Genomic DNA, 22601 nt, shown 5'->3' with positions numbered 1-22601 from the left:
AGCTATTACCAATACAAGGTTTTGTCCTTAAGCCTTTCTGAATCCCCAAGGCTATTTAGGAAGTACCTTGCAAAGGGGGTAGACAGACTTGGGTATCAAGGTGTTCACAAATTCCTGTACTAGCTGACTTCGTGAATTGGGGCTCTGTCTCACTAGGCTTTGGAATAGTTGTTCACCACTGCATATGCACTGTTTCAGTACCTAGCTCTACATAAACTGGGACCAACCTACTCTTGTACCAACCTAGCTAATTTCCTTTATTGTTTCTGGCATGGACGAAGCATTTTCTCCTACGGATATTTGCCAAACTGTCCTCCTGAGGAATAATCCTCTATATTCAGGGAGATTCTAAACCTGTAGCTAATTGTGATGAACTGGGAGATATCTGCATTATTCTCATGAATATTGTGTGACTCTGGTTTTCTTGTGCAGTTTTGTATTGCTACCTACTTGAACTTAAAGGGTTGTTAGATCAGAGCTGCAGGAAACAAAACGAACACTAAGAGATAAGACATCTCAGGCTTTGGAGAGCTAGGTGAACAGTGGGACTATCATCAGGAAATTCTAAAGGCTGAGACCCTATGTATCAAAAGAGCCTGACCCATTAAAAGATATGGTTAAAAGGTGCCCCTGCCAGAAAGCAAAGAGGGAAGTGGTCAGCATGCCACAAGACTGATGCAAAGATGGGAGAGAGAGGTAGACACTGCAAGGCTGGCTGGCTGGCTGTTTCTGAGCGGGGCCTAAGTATTTAGGGCAGGAGCAGCTAAAGGGTTCAGTAAGACCCGTAAGGCTAGGTCTCTTCTTGCGTTATTTATAACCAATGTCTCTGAATGCTGCATGCCTCCTGTTACTATTAAGTAATACTGCTTGAGAAGTCTGTGGGGTCCCTGTGTATTAACCAGTGATCATGGCTCCTGGATAGAAGTCAACAGCAGGGTCCAAACCTTGCTTGGGTCTTCTGAAGTAAGTATGATTGATATCCAGAGGGCAGTAACCCAGGTCCTGGTCTAAGAGAGGGCGAATTTCAGAATTCCACCCCAGAAGAGGTAAAAGCCAGAGGTCTAACACCAGTGAGAGTGCACTCAGTGAAACCCCAAGAAGGGATAGCAGGGAGCTAATGGAGTAACCCTGACGGTGCTCACAATGAATGAGACCCTTACAACACTTGCTTAGTTGGCAATAAATTTTACTTCATCTGTGGATAAAATGGGAATACTTCTGAGAATTCCTCCAAATATTCTCTGGAAACCTTGTCAGTGGGAACTCTTAGATAATGTGTTGAAGGAAGTTTGTTTCAGTCCACTATGTTGATCTTTTGTGATCATCATAGATGTATCCAATCTGGGCTGGGAGCCCATCTCCAGAATCTGGCAGTTTATGGATGATGAATTGTGGGAGACCAAACTCCACATAAATAGTCTGAAATTAAGAGCTGATGTGTAAGTTGCACTCTAAAAGCTTTTCTGTGATTGATCAGTGGCTTGATGTTTAATTGCTGACAGACATCAAATAAGCCATGTATTACATCAGCAGACAAAGTGATCCCAACCTCTATTTTGGGAGACAGTGGATTGGTACCCTGATCATCAAGTGCTTTCTATACCTCTACATCCAGTAGCCAAAAAGAATGTGAGAGTAGGTTATGTCATTCATATACTGTAAGGACAACATGAGTGGTCCTTGAAACCACTGTTCATAGATCTTGATCCATAGACATCTTTGCATAAACAGTAATGCAGAGTTCTTCTCCAGAATAGATATGGACTGATACTATCACAGTCTCATTCTGCTGTGCTGAAGCAAGGAATTTCTTCATCTTTCCACCAATTTTACTGAGACGTAATTTTAGTAGAAACAAGAAATCTCATCTGGGATCATACTGGTTGCCCTCACATGGAACAGACAGTATTGGTATACAGATTTCTTAGATCATGGGGGCGGGGAGCATATCTCCTACCAGTATCATTGGGCCTGCTAGCACAAGAAGTTGATCATATCATGTATTCCACTCTGAAGTCACTTCACCCCAAAGCTTGAATCACAAGGTGTTGACTGTTTGTGATCTGTCGTGCTCTTGTAGAAGTGCAACAGAGTCCGTTTTAGTCCTGATATATTACAGAAGAAGTGGAAAAGTTGTTTCTGTGAGCAGCAAATAACAATCTGTCTCCACTTCATACTTCTGTATATTTGTTTTATGTTATTTACTATACTTTGTCTCTTAGCTTTGCCTTTTCCTGTATCAAACTGTACTTGCCTCGCAGCTCAGCATGTTATTTACCAGTGGATAATTCTACTATCTTGAATCATCCCACACTGTCACAAGATATCTGAAAGGACTGATTTATAATTTCCCAGCAAGCCTGTTCTGACATAGGACTTTAACTTAGAATCATAGAATATCAGGGTTGGAAGGGACCTCAGGAGGTCATCTAGTCCAACCCCCTGCTCAAAGCAGGACCAATCCCCAACTAAATATGGACAATCCCCAACTTAGTATGGACAAGATTGAAGGACTCATCTTTTGAACCCCTGAGAGAGTGTTCTTTATTCCAGCTGTCACTAAAACCAGAATTTTAGTTGCAGTAATATCTGCAAGAAGTGTCAGTCAGTTGTAGGCTTTAATAGTTTATTCCTCATTTCAGTTATTCTGGATCTTCAACCTAAATTGTTGCCAAAAGTGGTGTCTGAGTTATTCCTAAATGAGACCATTGGTATTCTTCCTGAAACTACACTCTGACCCATGGCAAACTAGAATCCCCAAGATATCAAGTGGGCTTTGAGCTTTTATGTGAATAGGGCTAGTGCTTTTAAAAAGTCACCTAGACTACTTGTAGCCTTTGGGGACCACTGTAAAAGGAATGCTATTTCCATTCAGTGCCTGTCTAAATGGATGAAGCTGTCTGTTGGGACACGTTACACGTTAGCTAGTATGATAATACTACAGGTTTTCTGACTGCCTCCTCTCTTTCCCATCTCCTACAGAGTTTGTCTTTTGGGACTCTGTGGCTTAACAGAAGGCACAAAGGTGGTTGGGCCTGTGTGATCATTTTATAGACCCAGCTCTGAACACTCGATGCTGTGTGAGTGCTAGCATGGCCCCAACAGGCACTGATTTCCTGAGGTTTGTTAATGCTCCGCTCAGTTGGTGCAGTGCGGGCACAGATAGAAGTAGGCAGAGACAAAACTCTCAAAAAATTAAGGTTTTGTGTGTGTGTAACCTATCTTTCTTTGGTGTCAGCAGTGACTCTCAGGAATCATGCTTGGCTACATGGCTTTCTTTCAATTAAAAAGAGTAGGCTAAAATGTTGCTTTATTTGAAAGGCATTCTTGCTCTTCACTTCAGATTCAGAAAAACTTCTGTCAAATATAGACGTTAGAAATTCTACCTAGGGTCTTCCATCTTTTGCGATGACTGTTCTCCTACAGAGCTCCACAGTCATCCACTACATGCCTTTCTTTAGTCTTGTCCTGATAAATACATATAATGAAAATGATGAGGGGTACGTAAAGCTGATGCCTCCCGAGAGAAATAGAGCACACTCCCAAATGCACACACACCCCTGAGTTGAAAAGAGAGAAATAGCTTGAAAGCAAGGAAAAAGAAAAACACGTATACACAAAGAAGAAAAAGGATGATGGAAGAAGATAGAAAGAAGAAGGGGTGAAGGAATATAGCGATAATCCAAGCTATTTTACTTTAGTTCAGACAGTTATTACATAATTTTGTCTTGACGGTTAAGTTTAAACATGAACTACCAAAATTAGCCTTTCGTTGTGTATAAAAATGGTAACTTTAGGGCAACTATGTTTTGCAGTGAGTCTTAGGAATTTGTTTGTCCCAAGTGGTTTAAATCAAAATTTAGGAACCAAAAAAATCAATAAAAAAGAACAAAAAACATTCTGGCACGGGTACGTATTCCCAAATTGCAATCCATCGTTGTCTCCATGATATCACAGTTGGTGGTTGTGAAGATTGTTGTGATGTCATAATGAAATAATTGTGGCTGCAGATAAGATATGAGCAAGAACTGATTAAAAATGAATAAACATCCTTTAAACATGAAAAACCTGAGTAATTCCATTGTGACATGGAAGAATAATTTTTGGAAATATAGTTTAGTTTTCCAAAGTGGTGGCTTCCAGTTGTACCTAGGTACTATAGCACGTGCTGTGTAAAATCAGCTATTCAGAGGGACAGCAGCACAGCAACTAGGTATAAAGTGGTAGCTAGGTGTAAATGGAGTTGTAACTTTAATTAGGAGTTTTCTTCTTACTTAAATCCAGACTAAATATTTGCTTTATATTTTTTGTTTTAATATTTTTCAAAATAATTGCTCAAAATGTCACTGCTTTCCTGTAGTTAATTCCATTTTTACTTGAAAATGAAGAATTCATGTGTGTTTGGAGGAGTTCCTGTAGGAATGGAAAAACTATTAGTATATTTAAAGCAGGAAATAATTAAAGAAATATGAGAGGGCATTGTCTTTCATTCCAAATGTTGCAATAAAGAGCATTGTTAAGAATTTGTATTCATGTTCATCCAGTTAATCATTTGCTTTTGTTGATTAAAAATTACTTACTGTTGTGTTGGCATAAATATTTGTATTATGTTGAGAAAAATAATCCTTGTGGTTTAAAACCTATGGCTGAACATTTTGAATATAATGTTCTCTTTTAAAACAGCTTTTCCCCCACCCAAAGAATCAATAGAAAAACAACAAGCTGTTCCTCACTCTGTCCTCTGCTAGAGCATCTGAAACCATTTAGCACAGAATCAGTCAAAGTTTCCAGCATATTGTAAACATTCCTTTAGCTATAGTGAACATGCTGACATAACCCTCACTCTAGGGGGCACAATGTAAAGTATGAGCAGAGGACAGAAAATATGTGGTAACCTTATTTAACAGTCTTAGCTTAAAAGAAAAAAAATCCTATTAACTATTTGTAGCCGGTCATTTTCTCTCCCATATCTTCCGGTGGCTTGTTAGTACCAGTGAAATTTGTATTCAAAGGAAAACTCTAGTATGACACTTTTTTCCGAAGACGTGCATTTTTCGTCTTTTGTCCATATATAACACAACAGCATGATTACAAAATATGGCACATCAAATTTGTGAAATGACAGTAGTGACTACAAGAGTGAAGCATATGAAGCATTGTATGTCACTTGAAGCCTAAAATTAAAATATTACCTTATAATGTGTGGGGTCTGAATGTGTCGTAGTGTTATAACAGTCGGATAGCAATGAAAACCAGTCTAACGAAAGTATCCAGTTTCCTTAATTTACTATATTTCTAGTTTTTGAACTTCTTCCAATTTCTTCCTCCCACCTCTTGGTCAAATAATACACTAGGTGTAGTGTACTTTGAAAGACATTTTGCAATATCAGAGTAACAAACTGAAAATATTTAGCTGGGTTCTGCAGCTCTTACTCCCACTGGGACAGATCCTCAGCTGGTGTAAATTGTCCTAGCTCCATTGATATGAATGGAGGTAGGATAATTTTATACCAGCTGAGGATCTGTCCCATGGCGTTAACCATGTGAAAACTCACCATGAACAAATGTGGCAGTGTCTGGGGAGTTAAAAGGGATTCACCTTTTATGATATATTGTTTAATATACTTTTTAATATAATTTTCCCAAATACACTGTCCCATTAAGGTTTCTAACATCACACTGTTTACAAGTGCACAGATTATGTATTTTATACCATTACATGACTGGAATTTGGGATGATGATATAAATTGTGTTGGGTTTTAAAAGTTGCTGATTTAAGCATGAAAGTAGTCTATTGACATCAGTGGGGCTACTCATGTGCTTGCGGTTAGGCATGTGCTTAAATAACTTGCTGAATTGAGGCTATGATATCCAAAGGCAAGAGATGAAAAGGAACCAGTCCTTGGATTTCAGTGATTTAAGACAGTGTCATTGGTGCCTTTCTTTTCTCTATCTACACTTTATCTCATCCACCAATACAAATTCAACTACCGTCTCAAATGCCTGTGATTCTCAGATCTCCCTCTCTGCTCCAGACCTGTCTCCTGTCCAAACTAAAAACACAGCCTGGCTCTCTGACATCTTGTTGTGAATGTCCATCTGTCAGATCTAGCTCAATATGGCTAAAAGCTCTTAATCTTGCCCCCAACTCAGCCCTCCCCGCAGTCTCCTTTCTTGATCACCTATGAACAGCACTCCCATCCTGCCTGTCACTCATGTAACCTGGGCATCAGCTTCAACTTGGACCTCTCTCTAGGTCCTCACATTCAACCTATGATTAAATCTTGTAGATTCTTTTGGCATAACATCTGAGAAATATGGCATTTCCTATCCATCCGCATAGCTAACTCTCTCATCCAGGCTCTCATCATCTTGTCTCTCAATTACTGTAACCACCGTGTGTCTGGACTTGACAAATGCAATTTTGCTCTGTTCATATCGATGCAGAATGCTGCTGCAAATACCATTTTCCTAGCCTGTAGCTTTGACCATTTACTAGCTCCCTTTTCTCTGTTTCTCAAATATAAGCTTCTTGAGTTCACTTTCAAGGCCTTCATGGTCTATCCTCGCTCTCCCTTTTATCTCTTTCACTATCGAGACCTCCAGTCACCCCATGATGCCAGCCTCTCTTGCTTACTTGTTAAATTTTCAAACAACCACCTTTGTGCTTTTTTCCATGCTGCCCCTAATACTTGGGAGTAGCTCCATCTAATAATCTGCACAGCTTCCTCATTACTCCTCTTCAAAAGATTTATTAAAACTCTCCTTTGTTGTGATGCCTACAAAAATCTTGACAACGCTTAGGCTGCTGGTGTGCTGAGTAGGGATGTAAAAGGTTAACTGGTGAACAATATTCTTACTGGTTAACCCTCTTTAACGGTTAACTCCAGGCTGACCCCAGCAGCCCTGTGCTGGCTGGCTCGCCAACACCTGCGGCCCCGCGGTTGCCGGTGCGGGCCCAGCTACACTGCCCCACCACCCTGCCGGAGCAGGATCGGTCCCAGCCGCTTAACAGTTTAAATGACATATTTTTAATCATCTGAACGGTTAACTTTTAACGGTATTTACATCCCTAGTGCTGAGACCACTGCTTATCGTACTGACTAATATTCACTCATTGTTACCTTTTACTCCCCTGTCTGTTGGTATTTATCTGCTGTCCCTTTTCTTATACTTAGATTGTAAACTCTTTGGGGCAGGGACTGTGTTTATGTTCTGTGTTTGTATAGCCCTCCTGCACAATGACTGCCCCTTGGACCATGGCTATGGCTTCTAGGTACTGTGGTAATACAAATAATAATAGTAGTAATTATATTTAATCATGATCTCCTTAATTAATCTACAAGGCATTTCTGCTGAACATAACTAAATTGTATTTCTGTTCTTTCTCATAACTGTGTTTCTACACATATGAAATATTTATTCTAAATACATTAATGGCTTTATGTAGTGGTTTAGTTTGTTGATATCACCCCATGATTTATGTAAAACAAGTACATGCAGTTTATGAAAAAAGCATTTAAAATAATTGTATTCTAAATATCATTCATTTGTCACAGCATACTTGAAAGAATGCAGACTAGCTTTTTGATGTTAACATCCAAAATTATGCAAACTGTAAACATTTTATACGTGGGATTCATGCTTTTCTCAGCTAGACAAGCCCATATATACTTAAAATCAGAATAAAAAAATAAGATTGTCTACTTCACATTTTTATTTTATTTCTCTTCAAGTTAGAATACAAGTTAGAATGCTTTCTAGCAGCTTCAAAATATTAAAGTGCCCAGGGACAGGACAGGGATGATGTTTTGAAGTCAATAAATATTTCAGCTTCACATTTCAGCCTTTCTTCTTCATTCCTTTGATCTGGCTTTGGTTTAGTTATCATTCCGCTTGAATGACTTCACACTGTCTGTCTTTCTCTCCACACCAAAAAGAAGTGGTTCTGCATATATTCCACATGTTTGAGCTTTGTCATTGTAAAAGATAGCCATAGTTTCCTCATTGTTTGCTGGTAATAACTGCCTCTAAAAGAAGATATTTGACCACATATAAGATGCAAGCTTTTTAAACCTAATGTATAATTTATATAAAAAGCTATTATTTCATTATTACAGTTTATTAAATGTAATAAAGCATGAAAAGTAAAATTGTATTTTTGTGTTTCAGAGAATTCTTCATAAAAATGAAGAATTTTTTTTTTACAATAAACAGTACAGAATGTTAACCCCCTCAATTCTAAAGGCATATGATATCCTAAGTATATATTATTTTATGCAGCTGAAAAGTCTGCATCTCTAAAGATTGAATTAAAGAGAAGCTGGTCTATAAAGTTACCATCCTTAAGAGATCTTTATTTTCCAACAGTTACTCCACCCCTACAATCTGAAATACTGGTTGGTCCTTGATCCTGCAGTTGGATACATGTTGGGGAACTCCTGCACTTACATGGATCTCCATTAATATTAATGGGATTCCATGAGGGCAAAAGGGTATTTCCATGCAGATCAGATGGCCAGATTAGGGCCTTACTTTCTATTTTGTGTTTAGAAAAATACGATAAAATATCAGCTATCTGTGGTAGATGGTGATACATGTGAATCTTCTAATGGTTATTTTGTGCATGTATTGTTTATAGACAAGAAAATATTTACAGCAGATTATGGAATATCTTCTACCATGAACTTCTATGTTTTTCTTTTGGATCATTTCAAAATTTTTGAGCAGGGTAAATTTTAAATTTGGGATTTTACAGCTACTTAACATTCTGTGCTTTATGATCTCTGTTACATCTTCATGTTTGACTCTGATCTTGCATTTTTCCAAGTGGGCTTTACCAGCTTTACTAGCTGATTGTAAAGAATAAAACAAAACTATGGCCTGATCCTTGTTCCATTGACGTCACTGGGAGTTTTGCCAGTGGCTTTAATGGGAACAGTCTCAGGCCCTGAGTCACTGAAATGGTGTAAATCTTTCCTTTGGTGATCCAAGTGTTGGGTCCTTTTCATCTCTCCTTTGGGCATTATCACCCTGATTTAGCTAAGTACTTAAACACATGCCTAATTTATCAAAACATTGTATCCATCTTTAAAACACAGACACTTCTTGGGTGAAATGTAGCCATTTAATATTGCCCGAGAAAAAGAAACAGTACAGAATTCTATGTATAACTCAGCATGATGTGGGGAGGGGGAGCTGGAATTTTAGGTGGAGACCCTGTAAAACTCTGCTGGGACATCGGTTCAGTACTCACAGGGGAAGGAGTGAAACAATCACACGCCATTTCATCCCCAGCGTTGGCAGTCACATAAAGACTGCTGGCCTGGGCATAATTGGGTCCCAGTCCAGTACCAGTGGCCCTTCTGGAACCCTTGGGGTTTTCCACCAGCTTCCGGGTCATCCCCACATCCACCATAATCTGCCTTTTTTTGGATAAGCATCATAAAAATCTGCTCCAGAGTCACCAGCTACCTTCCCCTCGTACCGGAACCAAGCAAGAATTTCTCTTTTGAGATCTTGCCTTGGAGGAATTAGTGGCTCAGGCTCAGGTACGAGAGCATTGCCAGATTTGTCGCCAGCTCAAGTCTCGTACGAAAAAGGACAGAGAGGCTAGGCTAAGGTTCATGTTGATGGAAGCTGCATTCAGACCAGAGTTGGAGCCACGTTGGTCGGACATGGCACTGGTGTGGAGTGCTTCTGTCAGCACAGGTCTCTTGGCACTGTTCCCATTCACTAGCGCCGAGGAAGAAGCACTGTCCCCTATTTTATATCCTCAGTCCATGTGCCTGGAAAACACCAGGACATGTCTGGGCTAGTGGACTTTGCTGATTCAGAGAATTGAGCAATCTCCCATTGTGTGATGCTTGTGCAGAACTTTTACAGCATTGTAAATCCCTTGATTACAACTCCCCTGCTGTTTAATGGTTGTTTAACACCCTCCTGGGAGTGGGTTACCTCCTTTGCTGTCACTGGAGAACTAGCAATGGAGGCTCTCAAACGTACAACATATTATAATCAGTAATAATCATACAGAAAAGTCTCAACTTCATATTCACTAACAATATACGTATTTTGACAGATCAATGAGTTTCAGCAGATCATGACTTTTTGTATGATATCTAACATGGCATGCTTTGTATGAGATATCATCATTATATGACGGGGTTAATATGGGGGTTCCAGGGTGCTGCTTTGAGGTGCAAAGTGCCACACACATTAATCAAGCAATTTACTTACCAACTTTCTTTCCAAAGCCTCATACACATAAAGACAAAGAAAAGATCCATTCTCTGGTCATTAGAAGAGCTTTGGCTTTTTATCTGTATCAGACTAAGACATTTAGGTCAACGTTGCAGCTGTTCATCGCAATTGCAGACAGAATGAAGGGCAATCCTGCATCCTCCCAAAGAATCTATTCTTGGATTTTCTATTCTTAGATTTCATGCTACCACTTGACTAACATGACTCCCCTGAACAGGGTATTAGCCTATTCAACCAGGTCTCATGACATTTTTGCAGGCTTTCACTCTCACGTGCCCATCTCGGACATCTGCAAGGCGGCAACTTGGTCAACAGTCCCTACTTTTGCCTCACACTAGGCCATCTCCCCTGAATCTAGAGACAATGCCAGATTTGGGTGTGTGGTCCTCTAGTCCCTGTTCAGGTAGACTCCGAGCCTTCCTCCAGAACGAACAGCTTGTCAGTCACCTACAGTGGAATGGATCTGTGCAATCACTCAAAGAAGAAGAAATGGTTGCTAATCTTTCTGTAACTATTTTTCCTAAGATGTGTTACACATGTCCATTCCGTGACCCACCCTCCTTCCCCTTTCTACCGGAGTCTATCCAGTAAGAAGGAACTGAGGGGGTTGGGGTGGCTCCTCTCTACACCTGTACCCAGTGTTGAGAGGCAGCAGGGGGCACTTGGACCGTCCTGAAAGGTACCACTGGGGAAAAAATCTCTGACATCTGTGTCACGGAGTCCCTGGACAATGCTCTGGAACTGCTCCTCATGAAGCCAGTCAGGACTCTGGGGAAGTCTCCTTTCTGTGAGCAGCCTGTTTTCAGGACACACTGCTCACACAGCTTCCACCTTCCTGGGTCTGACCTCGGAGCATTCAGCATCCTCTGCCCCTCCGTGCGCTTCCCACAGCGAGTCCGCTCATGCGGGGCACCTGGGGAAGCCAGAGGGTCCTGCACCCCAACTTCACAGTCAGACGTGACTCTCAGCCAGCCAGTAAAACAGAGGTTTATTAGACGACAGGAACATGGTCTAAAACAGAGTTTGCAGGTGCAGAGAACAGGACCCCTCAGCTGGGTCCATTTTGGGGGGCAGTGAGCCAGACAACCACGTCTGCACTTCACTCCATGTCCCGGCCAGCCCCAAACTGAAACTCCCTCCAGCCCCTCCTCCTCTGGCTTTGTCCCTTTCCCGGGCCATGAGGTCACCTGATTCCTTTGTTCTCCAACCCTTTAGCTCTCACCTGGCAGGGGGGAAGGGCCCAGGCCATCAGTTGCCAGGAAACAGGGTGTCGGCCATTCTCTGTGTCCAGACCCCTGCTAACACCTGCCCTCTAGGGCTCTGCAATGATCATACACCCTTACCCCACCCCCTAGATACTTAAGAACTGCCTAGGGGAAACTGAGGCATCCCCACACTATTCAGAGGAAACATTAAGAACAGTCCCACTTTGTCACAATCTGTGCATTGGATGTGCACACACCTACAGTGGAATGGACACGTGCAACACATATCAAAGAACAAAGGTTAGTAGCTATTTCTTACCCAGGAGGTGGACCAAGGTGACTGTTTAACAGCTCTGAACCAATGGCACTGTAGCACTGGATAGACAATAAAGAATGGATCCCGTTGAAGCTATAGAAGGCATTTAAGGTCAATTCTCGTTTCCCACTTTCATACTTAACTAGATTCAACACCTTAGGAAATATGCCTGGAAATGTTAGTGACCACAAATATAGCAATGTTGTCACTCATTCCAAAAACTGGCACCCTTTAAATAAACTAGAAAATATACAGTAAAATGATGAACTGGTTTAAACAAGTGACTCAGGATGGAAGCTAATATTTTTAATAATAAAAATATTAACCTGCCTACAATATCTTGCATTCAATAGTGCTTTTCATTTTAAAAGATCCCAAAACACTTCAAAATTTTAATTATGTACATGGAACTGTATTCTCCGGGGAATATGAAAGCATTGGTTTAACAGAGTACAGCAATGCAATTTAGGACAGAAGGTGAGCAAGAATAGAGTTTCAAACAAATACTGCACCTGACTCTAACTACTCAAGTTAGAATTTGAACAGGACATTGGGGTTACTAGCTAGAGTATATAGAATACTTGTCTGCCGGGGAGCAAGTATGTAGTAAGCAGTGGGTGGACTTGTATTTGGTAATTTCATATGTTTCAATATTTTATGCCGTAAATACCAGAGCTGATAATGTCACACAGTAAGGCTTTTAACTTCTGTCTTTTGAAGAAAGTACAGATTAAATTTGAGAATGGCACCGTGGAGAGTATGTATTTAGAAGAACCATTATCATGCACAGTTTTATTGCTGTCTGAGATCATAAGTGATGTTTTGGGAATTCAGGTATGCTTTAAGACTTTAGTGACTGCATTTGTAAGTTTGTAATTAAGTGTAAATCTCCATATTAAATGCCTGCATAGCCTATTGAGACTTGCAAAGGAGACTAGAGTTCTATTAGATGGCCTTTGCTGCAGCAGAAACTTACAATGTTAAGGAATAAGTTCTTGAAACTAGGATATTTTGCTCTTTTAATTACTTATTTTATTATTATTTGAGTTGTTGATTTCTTTGTAATCTTATGCACAACTAAAATACCTTTGTTTTTACAAACGGAAGAAAATGGATGCAATTAAATTTTAAAGCTCTTTCCACAGCTGTACCCTCCATAAACCCACAATCATGCATACCCTGATACCTTACAGTGGGACTCATAAAGGTTTTGTCCATTGTTCAAGGAAGCGTTATCCAGTTGTTTTTAAAAAAGAGAGAGGGTTTTTTTTAGCTAATTGTTATCTGTGTGATATTGGGCAAGTTACTTAACCTCTGTGCTTTTTCATTTTCCCTATCTGTAAAATGGGGATAATGGTATCTATTTCACAGAAGAGTCGTGATGTTTTTAAATGATTGTACTCAGTCCTTGAGAATTTACATGTTAAAAAAAAATTCAGGAAATTCTTACTTAAAAATTCAGTTCTCACTATTCTCCCACAGAGGGCCACAGTCACTTTAACGTTGACCCTGCATTCATTGACAGGATACATCATTATATATCTACTAGTAGCTGAAAATGTGTGCTGTCACACTGGTGTAAAGTCAAGTGATTAAAAAAAAATGTCTGAGAACTTAAAAATTGCATGGTAACAAACTGTGAAGCCCAGTGATGAATGAACCTGATGATATTCCAAGCAAAGGGACCTGTCAGCCATGCTTGTAGCAGTTTCTGTTGCTTCCAACTGACTCAACATTCTAGGCTTCAGAGTGCCGTTGGGAGTTTATAGTGAGTGTTGGGTGTGGTGTTGTGTGGGTGGTTATTTTGATTTGTGTGTGGATTGTGTTGTGTGGGGAGAGTTGTGTAGATGGTGAATGAGAGGTGTGTGTGCTGTGGTCAGAGGCTTATGTGTTTGGGATAATTGTGTATGCTGGTTGCAGTGTTGTGATGATTTGTGTCTGGGAGATTGTGCTGGGAGATTTGTGTTGATTTGTGAGGGCGGCAGTTGGCAAAATAGTCCACCCATTTGTGCAGTCTCCCTCATACATCCAATTAAATTGTTATATGCAAATTGGCTGTAGAATAAAGATAGAGAAAGTCTCTCCGGGGGCACTTCTTTCAGGTTACAGGCCTACTTCTGCACCTCTCTGAATAGAGCCCCTTGGTTCATCTCAGTTTTAGACTGTATCAACAGGCGACAGAACCTCATGTTTACCACCTGTATTTACTTACAGCAGATCCAGCTGGTTTTTCCCCCTGCGATGGAATCCTCTCCAGGACCTGTGACCCAGGCTGGTAACAGCAGTGACAGAAAACAGCTTGTTCAAAATAAATTATGATTTATCCATCCATAGGAACATCACAAGTAGAGAGAAAAGGGTTAAAAGTAAAAAGAATCTACATGCCTCTTAACCTTATCCTTTCCTTGCCCATTTAGGCAGGTTCCACTTTTCCCAGTCACCCCTGCTGAGTCTGAGGTTCAGCCTGCATCTCTGCAGACCCGCTCTCTGTTAGAGGCTCTCTCTGAATTCACAGGCTGTCTTTTAACCATTTCAGAGTTCCCAGAACCTGGTCCATAGTGGTTTGTGAATTTCTCCAGAGGGGATCAGAGATAATTTTCCAACCTTGGATTTCCTGTATTGTCCATTTGAGCACAAGGCAATTAGAGTTGTCTAGAGTCATTAGCTTTGTTTGCAGGAGCCAAGTTAACTGACTTCATACTTAACAAGCAAACCATCAAACATCAAACCCACAGATAATATAAATATAATATTCATAAAAATTAATACAGCTATTACCCATGTTCTTCGAATGTGTGTCATAGGAAGAGATAGGTAGATACATGTATAAATGACATGTGCTATGCCACCACAGGTGTAGCAGATGTGGACTTTGTATATGGGTTGAGTGTTTTAGGTGAGAGAGAGAAATAGGATTCATTTTTAAAATCTACTTCTCCTTAACAAATGTACTTAAGCTTTATATCAAATGGATTTTAACAAGTGGGGCAGTCAGTCTTTGCACACAGTGCTTGCAGTCTATGGTTTTCATTATCTCATTAGACAGTTGTAAATCTACCTCCTTTCAGCACAGCCAAATTTTTCTCTGTGCAGGTAACCATATTGCTCTGTGTTTATGGTGTTCATCTCACACCCAATATACTCTTCAAAAATAGCTTTGCGTGTTTTTTTCTGGCTGCTTGGCCACTCAGAGGTAGAGTGGTGAGGGAAAGTGGAGAATTACCCCCTAGATCTGCTGCTCATGGCCACCTACATAAGAACGGCCATACTGGGTCAGACCAAAGGTCCATATAGTCCAGTATCCTGTCTTCCAACAGTGGCCAATGCCAGGTACTTCAGAGAGAATGAACAGAAGCTAATATATGTCTGAACGTAAAATGGGTAGCTGCATGAGAAGACTTATTACATACTGGGTGCTTCCGTTAAGTACCCAATTAAGTGCACATTGTTTGCATAATGCTTATTACATAACAAAGAGACTTCTTCTAAAGAGGGCTCTTAAATATCTGCCACAAAAGCCAAATTTGTATTTGCCCGATGCTGTTACAGCTCAGTGAGAGCCTAGGCAGAGTTAAGGTGGTTAGGAAACCGCTTGGGAACTTTAACTGAGAAGTTCCTTTTGTTTTGAGGGGAGTGCTGTATTTGAACTCGAAGCAATTTTTCCCCTCTCAGTCTAGCTGAGCTGTTTTTCTGCACCTGGATGGCACTGAAGTGTGTGACACTGCAGTTGAACAATAGGTTTTAGGCAGTTCCTTCCCCCCCCCGCACCCCACCCGCCCACCCCCGGCCATTTTAGACCTCACTGCACAAGACAAAAGGGTGGGGGTGATAGAGGAGATCTTTCTATATCGTTGATACTGGAGTAAGAAAACTCAAACTGGAAACAGTAGGTTTTATGGTGGTAGTATCCCAGAGCTGTTTCAGCTGCATTACTTTTTAATACATATAGGGGAAAAACAAGGAAATTTGAAACAAAAAGGCATTAAGTTTCCAAAAGTATTTGAGATGTGCTAGAAACCAAATATATATTAAATGCAATCTTTTTTATACACTTTTAATGAATGAACTATTGAATATTTACTACCCATCTGAAATTCTCTTTATTCTTCTGGTAGGAAAGACATTTTAAATCATGAGGACAATTGCATTGAAAAGAATAACAAATTCATAGGTCTGGAAGGAATCTTGAGAGGTCATCTAATCCAGTTCTTTATGATGACTCAGGGCCAAGTATACCTAGACCATCCCAGATAGGTATTCATCTAATCTAGAGGTTCTCAAACTGGTCTGTGGACCACCAGTGGTCCATAAGCTCCATTTAAAGGTGGTCCGCAGATAGTTCCTTCTAAGGTGTGCACCTGGGCAGTCGCACATGAGAGAATGAGGGGCCATCCACCTAATTAGTGAATCCGCACAGGCATGGCTCCACTAATTAGGTGCCTTGACCCTGGAGAAGACACACGTGAAAAGTGAGATGGTGGCCTTGCGGGGAATAGGAGGTAGGTGGGAGGGGACAGTGGGGTGAGAAGAGGGGGTGGGGGGAATTTGGGATGTGCAGGGCTGCAGCGACCAGAGAAAGAGGCGACTTTCCCCAGCTCCAGGGCTGCGGCTGCCGGGGACAGACGGCTCTCCTTCCCAGCCTCAGCTCTGTGGCTGCTGTCGTGGGGAGATACCCCCCTCCTTCCCAGCCCCAGTTCAGGGGCTGCTGCAGTGGGGGAGAGAGGGAGATACCTCCCCTCTCCTTCCCAGCTCCAGCTCGGGGGCTGCTGCGGCGGGGGAGAGAGGGCACATCCATCACATTAGAAAGGTAAGACTACTGATATGAAAATATGAGTTGTGTGCTTTTATTTGTAGAACAAAAAAATGTTAATTATTATTAAGGGTGTTTTAATATAGTGCTTTTATCCAAAGCGCTTTACAATAGTTAGCTACCGGTACAAACAACATTTGGAAAGATCATTAAGTGGTCTGTCGAGACCCTCGGCAATTTTCAAGTGGTCCACGAAAAAAGGTTTGAGAACCACTGGTCTAATCTGTTCTTTAAAATCTCTAATGACAGGAATTCAACAACCTCCCTTGGAAGCCTGTTCCAGTACTTAGCTATCCTTGTAGTTAGAAAGTTTTTCTTAATACGTAACCTAAATCTCCCTTGCTTCAGTGCAACTCCACAATGATACCTGGGCATTATAAATTACATTGTTTTCTTTTCTTGTGACCATTTTTAAAATTTTTTTTCTTTTTAACTACCCTGGGATTGTGAAGCTGTTACGGCTTGCGGTCAGCATGCCACTCTCAGAAACTAATAATGATGAAATGTTCCTGTCATTATCCATATTGTAGCTGGTGTGACTATCAGTAGCTAAGGGCTAGATTATGGCCCTAAGCAAATGGATGGTTCCTAAGCCCTCACCTTCCAGGAACAGCCCTAGGAGGCACTGTGACTCAGGAGTCATACTTCTGACTAACAGTCCATCCTCTGCATCTTCCTAACTGCTGGGGAGTAGTAATATTCTTCTGGCCTACACCATCGGTAAATTATTACTCACCTGCACTGTATCTGCTCCAATGACAGTGAGTGGGAATCTCCATTTAGTCCTCACTCAGCTGCTCCAGGGATGGTGTAAGTGGGTGAATAGCCTTGCCTACACCTAGTGGCATGAACCTAAAGTCATGGTATCGCACACTGGGAAAGAAATTGGGTTCTTAATCCACTCTTATGCCCTTAAACAGGCACATAATCCAAGTCAGAATCTGATCCCAAAATTAACATAATGGGCTTTATTCTAGCTTCCGTAGAAAAAGCTTTCAATAATTTCAGTAGTTGCCAAATGCCTAGGTTAGCCAAATACATCAATTTTAAATGGCAGGAATACTTAGCAGAAGGTAGAGTATGCTAATGTGTTACTTTTAAAAATTCTTTTCCTTTATTTTTAAGGAAGTTGAAGTGGCTGGCACATGACAAATCTCAGGACTGTAAATGAAGCCATCTATGTTAATGCTGTCTTCACAAATATTTTTGGCATAGAAAGCAGGGAAAGGGAGAGCAATTTTGCCTTACTGCAGCATGTTTCACACTGAATTTTAGTACATACACCTTGCTCATAAACTGGATATTTCAGACTCTTGTCTTCTGTGCCCGTGCCATTAGGCTGCAGGAAAACGTACTCTTCTGTAAAATAAATCTTTGTCAAAGTGATTACTTCATCTCCTTTTATAGGTTTCACCAAACTTTATAAGCATTAGGCTGCTGAGTCTCTATAAGTGGGTTTCCACAGCTGCCAAAAATATAAGAGGACTTGGCAAAGAACTTACATAGTCATGAATCTGACTGACTGGTATCATTTTAACAAGAAAACATTAAGGACTGTTATGACCTACAAATTTTCAATATTACTGAAAACCCCTAGAAATTACAGATTGTGTGTGTGCTGAGCAGTGGGGGTAGGGAATAAAATTAATCACCCAGGAATGTTTTGTAAGTGTTTATACATATATAAGTGTGTGTGTGTGTGTGTGTGTGTGAGAGAGAGAGAATTTTGAAATGTCATAATGAATGAAAGACTTGTGCTTGGTGGGTTCTTTATGCTGGGAATGGCTGGTTTATAGATTGGCTTATCTTCCCTACCCTAGGTTACCATTCTGCCAGTGTTGCCTTTTTATTTATTTATTTATTTATTTTATTTTATTGTGGTAGGCATCCAAAGCCCCTTGGGAACCTTACTCACAACAATACTGGTTCATACTACATCTGAGAGAGCCTCTCGGGGTTATTCTATCTCATGTAAATCACTGGACCACCCCTGTTTTCCATTGATATGATTTGTAATACTGTAATAGCTTACTGCATTTGATTATCTTCTCCAGGAAGACATTCTAGAAGCCGAGGGAAATGATTATGATGAAGCAGTAAGGAAAAGTAAATAAAAACATTTTATACTCCATTTATAAATACACTTCACAGTGCTTTTTTTTCAAATTGCCATCCTAGTCTTCATCCTAGTCTTTTAACTGCGATAATTTGTGCTTGTGTAAGACTGCTAATTCTGTTGCCTTACCCTTTATACACTGACACAAGGGGAATTTGCTGCTTTTTTATAAATAAATTGGGGCCAAAGAGTAAATTCACCCTTTTTTTTTTTTATATTCATGCCAGCTCAGCTTTAGGGGATTTGAGTGATGTAAGTGTATTGTACTGGGCCCCACAACTAGTACAACAGAAAAAATAATCTTCAAAGTGAATATTTTAGTGCTTCATGCAAGGCACACTGCTCAATGTCTGGGGGAAAAAATAAAGCTGCTCTTACATTTGTGAACCACAGTCCATTGTTGTACATGTTTTCTAAGCTCCAATATAAATCTTAAATGCATAACAAGTAGACAGTACTGACGCCCACACCCTTGAAAAAAATGAAGTCTTATTCCTGATTATAATGAGCATGTTGTATCAGTTCATGGGATTAAATCCTTGAAGGAAAGGAAGGTGCGTACATAAAATCAGATTTCTAAAGGTTAAGTAGAGTTCATTGCATTTATTTCATAATATTTCAGTATGAAACTCTAGTCTTCAAGGAAGTAGATGCATGAAAACCAATTAGGAAGTTCTTTAATAGCATAAAGACTGACACCCAGGGCCAGCTCCAGGTACCAGCGAAGGAAGCAGATGCCTGGGGCGGCCAATAGAAAGGGGCAACACTCCATCAGTTATTGGGGCAGCATGTCCGGGTCTTCAGCGTCAATTCGGTGGCGGGTCCTTAATTCCCTCCCTTCCGCTTCGGCAGCAGCTCAATCGGGGTTTTCCCCCCTACCCCCCCCGGCCGCTTGGGGTGGCAAAAAATCTGGAGCTGGCCCTGCTGACACCTCCTTTTAAATTTAACTTTATCACGTTATTGGCTAGACAATTAATTCCATTGTCTCTTGTCAATTATCAGTGGGGATATGTTTGAATAGGCTGCATGTTTGAGTTACTTTTTATCTGAAATTGATGCTAAGGCTTCAGATGGACAGGAAGAGTAAATTGTCTCCCAGGATTGAGTAGGGGCCTTGGGGAGGATTACAAAGTCATTGAGATTCCCCTCGCCATGTTTCCTCTAAATCAGTTCTCCTGAGCAGCACCTTACTGGTGGCATTCTGCTAGGATCTCTCCAGTTTGTCTGCTTTTGTTGCCTCACTTTAAAGAGGTTCTACAGCATACAGGGACCCAGCAGAAAATTAATTCAACCTATGCTGCATTAATTTTCTTGTAGAATCCCAATGGGGCTGGAAGAGGGGGGAAATGATGCATGTTCTTCTTATCTCTGCTTTGAACCTTCTCCTTCCCCAATTTCTACATGCAGATGCCCCCCGTCAGTGCATGGATTTCAGGGGGATGATTGGGTCTAGATATGAAGGTAAAGTATCTGGCTCAATGCATGACTCAGCTGTCATGTGATAGTGCAGGAGTATTCTTGGCAATTGAGCTATACTCAGTACATAAGTTCTGAGAAATTTGCCTGTGTTTTTTGTAATTGTAAACTGTATCAAATATCATTAAACCCATAGCTCCTGACTATCATATGGTATGGTACAAATTAAAACCTAGAAGTTCCCTCTGCACATTGAATCTACAGAGAGATAAAACCATATGTTGGTTTTGTGCCACTTATCTGTGTGTAATCTTTTAAAAGGGAGAATGGTTTAGTAGTTCAAGCATAGAACTAGGAGTCAGGAGTTCTGAGGTCTGTTCCTGGCTCAATCACTGTCTTGCTGCGTCATTGGACGAGTTGCCTAACCTTGCTGTGCCTCAGGTTTCCTATCAGAAAAATGGTGCTCCCTGCCTTCCTCACAGCAATATTTTGAGAGTAATCCAATAATGTTTGTAAAGCGTTTTGAGAAACTTGGGTGGAAGCTACCATAGAATTGCCAAATGTTATGAATCATCATTATTATTTTTCTGCTTAAAGTGTGAAACATGACAAAACAAAGGAAATGCCATTAAGTATGTATCACTCCAAAGAACTTTGGCTTAATGAAACATGAGAAAAGTGTGCTAGTGTAAAAGAATACGGGGAGACCTACATTGTTCAGACAAGATCATAGGGAATGCAAAGGAGGTTGAGCCAACTTAATATGTACATAGTTTTAAAAGTAACCAAGAAGCAGTATTTAATTTTCATAGGTTAAATTAAGGGACTGTTACAGAAATAAAACAATGTTTTATATAAAGAAAAAGCAGCTGGTACTGCTTGTTTGTGAAAAGAACAAGCTACTGGTATGTAAGTGGGTTGGAAATGTGGTGCATTAAATTCATGTAGAGGACTGCATCTTTACGCAGTCCATAAAAGGAAACTAGAAAATGGAAATGTTTTGGCATCGAGCATAAAGAATGTTTGCCTAAGGGTTATATATACCAGCTAACAATATTACGGCGAGAGCATGAAAAGGCTAAGGTGGTTGACAAAGAAAAATGGCAGAACTGTTTTCACCAGGATATTTCCAATGTATTTCGTGAGAAAATCCAACTAAACATCATAATTAAAATTAGCATGTGTGTCTTTTTGTTGTCCCCAGTTCCTTTTTTACATGGAGGGGGGAAAAATAGGTATGCTCTATATTAGAGAATTCCCAGTCTCCTTACGTCTGAGTTCTCTTACGGTGGTACAGGTCAGCAGAAATATAGGGTATTTTTTTCAAATATATTTTTGTTGTTACATCACCATTTAGTTTTCTGAGTGTATTTAGCCATAATCTACAAAAGTTATTTGATCTTTTTGAGGATAGAATCCTCTCCTGGTCCTCCAACTTGCGAAGATTTAGGATGCTTTCTTTGTCGAAGTGTGTTATGAAAGCAGTAGAAGCGGATGTGAATGCAACAACTTCCAGCATATCAGAATTGGCAGTTCCCAGACCTTTATTAAAAGATTGCTTGTTGGTATATAGTGAGCTCAGTGCTGGCAGGGTGATGGGATAGATAACTTAGTTGGTCTTTTCCATTTCTAACGTGTCTGATTTTAATTGCAATCATATGAGTCAAGAAATGGGATATTCACCATAAGGGGCTATCCCTGTGTATAAAATGAAAATGTCAACCAGAACCACTATTAGATCCAGGCCTTGTTTTAACTATTTTTCTGTTGCCATTTATGCCACCATGCTATGCCTATCTATGCTAAAAGGTGTTTCTATGATCTGGCCTTTGATATTTAAAATATAGTATCCTTAAACATTTCCGATTAACATATTTTTCTTCCTTTTAAAAGTTTGCATCAAAATGTGTAAAAATTATTTACTAATTAGGACAGTGATATGTCAGTACAGTGGCAGATGCATATGATTTTTTGCTTATATACATATATTTACATATGTATATCTTGATAGTTTTGTTACATCTTGATAATTTGTAAATATTTTAAAAACAACAATGCAAATAAGTGTACAGACTCCTAAAAATAGTAATTCATTCTTCGATATATTAAGATATAGTGCCTTGGGATAATAAGACTTAGAAATTTAACTCCTGTCACTTCTGTAAAGGCTGAATGGGTATCATAGTATTGATGCATCCGATGAAGTGAGCTGTAGCCCCCGAAAGCTTATGCTCAAATAAATTTGTTTGTCTCTAAGGTGCCACAAGTCCTCCTTTTCTTTTTGCGAATACAGACTAACATGGCTGCTACTCTGAAACATGGTATTAAGGGTTTTCACTAGATTTGACTATGCAGGTACCATGTGCCTCATGTTCTCAACACTTAACATTTTATGCCAGGCAGTTGAATAATCCTGTGTCTCCCTTGGCAGAGATGTACAGGGGACATGATCGTGGTCAGTTAATGGAACAATA

The 22601-nt window shown here is 40.2% G+C and overlaps 1 protein-coding gene across 9 annotated transcripts in view; it reads left to right on the top strand.

Moving 5' to 3' along the window:
- Positions 1 to 22601, top strand: part of CEP112 (centrosomal protein 112) — a 360739-nt gene that overhangs the window by 126507 nt on the left and 211631 nt on the right. The gene's annotated exons all lie outside the window — the stretch shown is intronic.

Source organism: Chelonia mydas, chromosome 14, assembly GCF_015237465.2.
Source record: "Chelonia mydas isolate rCheMyd1 chromosome 14, rCheMyd1.pri.v2, whole genome shotgun sequence".
Taxonomy (NCBI): Eukaryota; Metazoa; Chordata; order Testudines; family Cheloniidae; genus Chelonia; species Chelonia mydas.
The sequence above is the reverse complement of the archived record's forward strand: the minus strand, read 5'-3'. Positions and strand labels throughout refer to the sequence as shown.